The sequence below is a fragment of the Macrobrachium nipponense genome, chromosome 2, assembly GCF_015104395.2.
Source record: "Macrobrachium nipponense isolate FS-2020 chromosome 2, ASM1510439v2, whole genome shotgun sequence".
Classification (NCBI taxonomy): domain Eukaryota; kingdom Metazoa; phylum Arthropoda; class Malacostraca; order Decapoda; family Palaemonidae; genus Macrobrachium; species Macrobrachium nipponense.
In genome coordinates this window covers 7331076-7336694 of record NC_087201.1, presented here as the reverse complement: position 1 = coordinate 7336694, position 5619 = coordinate 7331076, and positions in this window count along the sequence as shown.

The following is a 5619-nucleotide window of genomic DNA, read 5'->3' as shown; positions in this document are numbered from 1 at the left end:
GTTCTGTTTTAGCCAATCTGTACATGGAATACTTTGAAACTACAGTAATAAATGCAATAAAACCCAAAAAACATGCTGTGGATGAGATACGTGGATGACCTAACATTTTGGGATAATAGTGGGGTAATTTTAATGAATTCCTCTCAAAATTAAACGCATTAGTGCCCAGCATCAAATTTAAAGTTGAATGGGAAACAGACAACAAAATTCCTTTTCTTGATGTTTTAATAATCAGAGACACGACAGAATACAAATTTACCATATACAGAAAACCAACGTTCTCACTTTCATATATTCACTACTTTAGCTATCACGACATTACTATCAAGATAGGTGTAGCTAGCAACCTATTCTTAAGAGCCTTACGAATTTGTTCCCCAGATTTCCTGGAAAAAGAATTTGAACTAATTCGCAAGCAACTTTCATCTTTAAAGTATCCTGACCATATAATTGAGAAAGCAATTCAAAAAAGCAAACGTAATTTTCTACCGACCCCCTAAAGACAAGACCAGAGACACACCCAACAATAAAATAAAAAATTCCTCACCTGGAGACGATTAAGAGAATAACCCACACCCTTGGAAAATCCAACCCTTTGCATTTACCTACCCAAATACCTTAGCCAAATCCCTGATTAACGTCCAACAAAAGACATCTCCCAAAGACTCTGGGTCTATGAGATCCCATGCCAGGACTGTGACCAATCTTACATCGGATTTACAGGTAAATCACTTCCCCAGAGATTAATACAACACAAACGGTCAGTTAGGTAGTGGACAAACAGAACTCGGCTATTTTCAACCATATAAATGAACATAACCATAGAAACAAACTGGAATTTGTCATGTGTAATTTATAGCAGCAACTGCCGGTACAAGAGTCAAATGATGGAATCGGCCTTAATAAAAGAGAAGCGCAGGTTAATGAACATCTCAAAAGGCGGGTGGATCTCAGATGTCGTCGACGAAGTTTTAATTCAACCAACGCTTAAGAAGATTAAAGGAAGATTATCAGCGGGGGTGACGTAAATTGGCTTACTTGTGGACGGATCTCTTGGTATAAATACCACCTTTTCTGTAAACTTTTCTCATTCATATACCTGAAAAGAGAGACTGCAGTCTCTGAAATATAGTACTTTTCTCTCTACATTTTGGTGTTTTTATGGGCTCCTTTTATTAGATATATATATATATATATATTATATATATATATATATATATATATATATATATATATATACCATATATATATATATACTATATATATATATATATATATATATATATATATATATATATGTGTATTATATATATGCATATATGTATATATATATATATATATATAATATATATATATATATATATATATATATATATTATAATATATATAATATTTTTTTTTTTTTTTTTTTTTTTTGCGTGTGCGTGTGTCTGTCTGTGTCTGTGTGTGGGTAACGCACACGTGGATCCACGCTTCCAAACAAAACTCTTTTAAGAGGATGATTTTGTTTTTGTTTTGGAGACTAAAGTAATTCCACTATTAATTAATCTGAGATTACTTTCTCTATTTTTTTTCTTTAGAATTTTTTTCCGCTAATTAATCTCGTCAGCGTCTCAGGTGAATTAATCTGATAGCTTACAACTTAGATAAGTCTATTACAACTAGAATTCATTAGAGGAGCGACGAGGAAATGATACATACACATATATCTATCTTTTTTTAAATGTGACAAATGAATTACGTTGAAACGGATTGTTAAAGATAAAGCTCCCAATTTGAGTGTAATGTTGATGACGAGCTTATTCATATCCTTTTATAATTAAAAGACAGAAATTACCGATAAAAGTGTGTTGGAGACATACCCAATCAGCTTGGGTTGGAAGTGTCTGTTTTCCTTACAAAAGTTTTAAGAGCTGTGCGATGAAGGTTTTATTAATTAATTATTTATTTATTTATCATATTTTTTTTTCTTGGAGGCTCGTATAAGCCTTCTAACGTTCAGAGCACTGTTTATTTTTTAAATTATTATTATAATTTTATTTGCTGTTCCATTTGAGCAATTGCAGTATACTAGTACCTTCAATGCACGAGTGGTTGCATACTCCCCTATCAGTCAGTTTGCTCCATAATGCCTCCACTGCGTAACCAGAGGAATTTATGTCTCTATGTAATGTGGTTCGGATCCCTCAATGAGCTGTAGGTCCCATTGCTAGGTAACCAGTTGGTTTTTTAGCCAAGTAAAAATAAATCTAATCCTTCAGGTCAGCCCTAGCAGAGCTGTTAATCAGCTCAGTGTTTGGTTAAACTAAGCTATGCTTAAAACTAAATTGTAATATACTTACATAGAATCAAGTTAAGGAAAATGACTGAAATCCAGGTAAAACTGAGTATAAAGACAATGATAAGACGGAATGGAACACTGTCAAAAGCTTATGATTCATACTTGTGATATTGCCAAACTATTTCTAAACATAAACATCTGAAATTCGCAAACTATTGATAAACATAAGCATGTGAAATTCGGCAAACTATTTATAAACACAAACATGTGAAATTTGCATATTATTTCTAAACATAAACATGTGAAATTTTCAAACCATTCTAAACACAAACATATGAAATTCGCAAAATATTTTCTGAAACATAAACATGTGAAATTCACAAACTATTTCTAAACATAAACATGTGAACTTGCGCAAAACCTTTCTAAACACAAGCATGCGAAATTAACAACCAATTGCTATGCATAAACATGTGAAATTGGCAACCTATTTCTAAGCATACACATGTGAAATTAGCATACTATTGCTAGGCATAATCTTGTGAAATTGGCAAATCATTTTTAAAACATAAATACCGTATAAACTTTTGCTCATCCGTCCTAAACATTATTGTTACGTCATAATCTACTTTCACGCTTTAGTGCCTGGTGATGTATTAATTTCCTCTTTTTTTACGTATGGAGTTTTCCACCTGAATTTGTCTCTTGACTCAGGTACACATCTGTGTCTTTTCTCCGTGATTTGGGGTCGGTTCCAAACCACTCATAATAATCAAGCCAATGCATACATCTCATTTAATTTCCAATTTTGTGTGAGTCTGTCTTCGCAGTGGCAAACGTGCCATGCATTTCAGCTATGTTGCAGCGACGCTATCATAGAGAATATGCATTACTTTGCAAGTACTTCTCTAACCAGCTGGTCCGCTGATATGGTGGTTAGTGTCGTGGAATACCAAGCAGATGTCGAGGGGGGCTGGGGGTTGGGGTGGTGTTCGCATCTCCCCCAGGGAATTGAAAAATCACTGGCTCTGGAGCATGATCAGTTACCGGTGCAGTGTGGGGTCTGGAGAGGAAGGTTGAAACCAGCATTCCTTGGAAGCTTGAATCCCAAGTCAGTGGTTCATGTGTGCTTGTTCCATGTGAATAGGTTTCATCTAATGGAATATATGATATAATAGTAATAATAATTGTATTGTGACGAAAGCCATAGAAGAAAATATCATAACGTAGGTTCTTTTTGTTTTGATTGATATATCTTTCGAAAAAAACATTTTTTATTGCCAGTGATGCGTTGTATTGGGTCTGATCAGATTGATATTCACAGACTCTCTGTAAGCAACACAGATATTCAGCAATTCCTTCGTAAGTTGGCAAGATCGTTTTAGCAGCCTCTCTCTCTCTCTCTCTCTCTCTCTCTCTCTCTCTCTCTCTCTCTCTCTCTCTCAAGCTGTAGCTGAGACCAAATCAGCAAGAGTTGTCCAACAATGACACAAACTTGTCTAAGTAAATGGAAAAGGGAGTGAATCAGCCATTGAAAAATCACATTATTGATGATACCTATTTTCTAAGCTTAGATTTTATGCTTCCTTCAGGTTCTTTATTCAGCTCCTCCTTGATACTTGAATATGGAGTCCAGGGGATATTGTGTCTAGGGGACGAACTGGGGGTGGAAAGTTCTTTTCTACCACGCACAAATTACCGAGCATGTTGGAAATCCAACAGCAATGTTGGAAGGTCTACAGAAACAGGATCTTTACAGCGTTTCGCGAGGGCATTTTCTAGACACCTTTGGTATCCTGGTGCCAGAGTTGACTTCAAGCGCCAGCAGTTGCAAGAAAGCAAAAAAGCTAATGTCCTTTATATTTGCATTCGAAGATTGGAAGAGTCTAACGCAGTTCAAACCTACAACAATACAGTCTGCATAATTGAAGAGTGATTAATTAGGTCTACTTGGCTTATATTTCAAAATATTCAAGGAACGAAGTAATCACCCGATTGCTAAAATGGACAGATTTAGCAAAGATTTCGTAATTTTAAGCCCAATCGATGGTTGAACGCTCTAAATGATCAATAATTTGACAACCATTAAGAGGTATGTCTATTTTTTCAACACAAAATTACGATTTACGTCTTCCTTGCATAGTAACTATTATCACCGTTATTTTTGAAGGTATGGGAACTTTGTGTTTTTTATGGCATATACTTATTTAAAGTTTCTTTTTTTACCTTTGTTCCACGATTTTATTTTACATACAAATATTAAAATTCACGAAGCCTTGCGCATGAGCACGTAATATCCACAACATGCAACTGGAATCTCGCCGTTTTTTTAGAAGTACTGATGCCCGTGATTCCAGATCTGGAAACATGACCGGATGAGTCTATTTTCTGGTATTTGTTATTTGTTTCAATCGTATAATGTTTTGGATTTTCTAGAAAACTATTCAGTATCCTTTGAATTTTAATGACACTGACCTTGCAAAAAAAAAAAGAAAAAAAAAAGGAGGGCATTGAACTGGAAAGAGCGGAGGAGCCCTTTTTCCTTAATGGAGTCGGCCTCCATTTGGTATCCAAACATCGCAGATATCTGGACCGTTTTTTTTGGCTCGATTTTGACAGCCAGGTCTGAGAATCGTGGCCACGATAAGGTTAATAATCGGTATGTATCCCAGACACATTATTCTGCTGGCTATCTTATCAATAACGTAAAAAGCAAATTTTAAAATAACGTTATAATATTTTATAAATGATTTGTCAGTGGGCGAGACGAGAACGAATAGAAAAAAATTTCGATAAAAATTAAAACACGCAATATCGCGGGTAAATTTTGGAAATATCGTTAACCACATCATAAATCTATGAACTAAACTGGAAAATGGATAGATGTCACTCCTTACAAAGGGTTCCCGAGTTCCCTAGAAAGTTATAAACACGGTATTTTGTTGAATCTAAGAATACTGTTGTAATACTAATGTCTTTGGTAGATGCCGAACTACGTAGAACAGGTTATCAGTTGACGTTAATATTGAACGCAAGATATTGATGAAAAACCAAATGGAATGAAGAGTAGTCTATAAGATTATGCAAATGATATACGATTATGTAAATGCGATCTATGTCACTTTTCAATAGACACATGGTTTGCGCATATCATAAACTGTTCTTCGTAAAAAAAGGAAGGGAAAGGAATGTTAGATATGTTAAGGTAGGAGGTTGTAAAAATTCTTCATATTTTGAAAGATAAAATATCAGTAATACAAATTAGTGGTGAAGTTGACAGAACAGGCACACAAATTATGTGATTGATCGATTGTAGGTAGTTTAGGTACGGGGAGAGA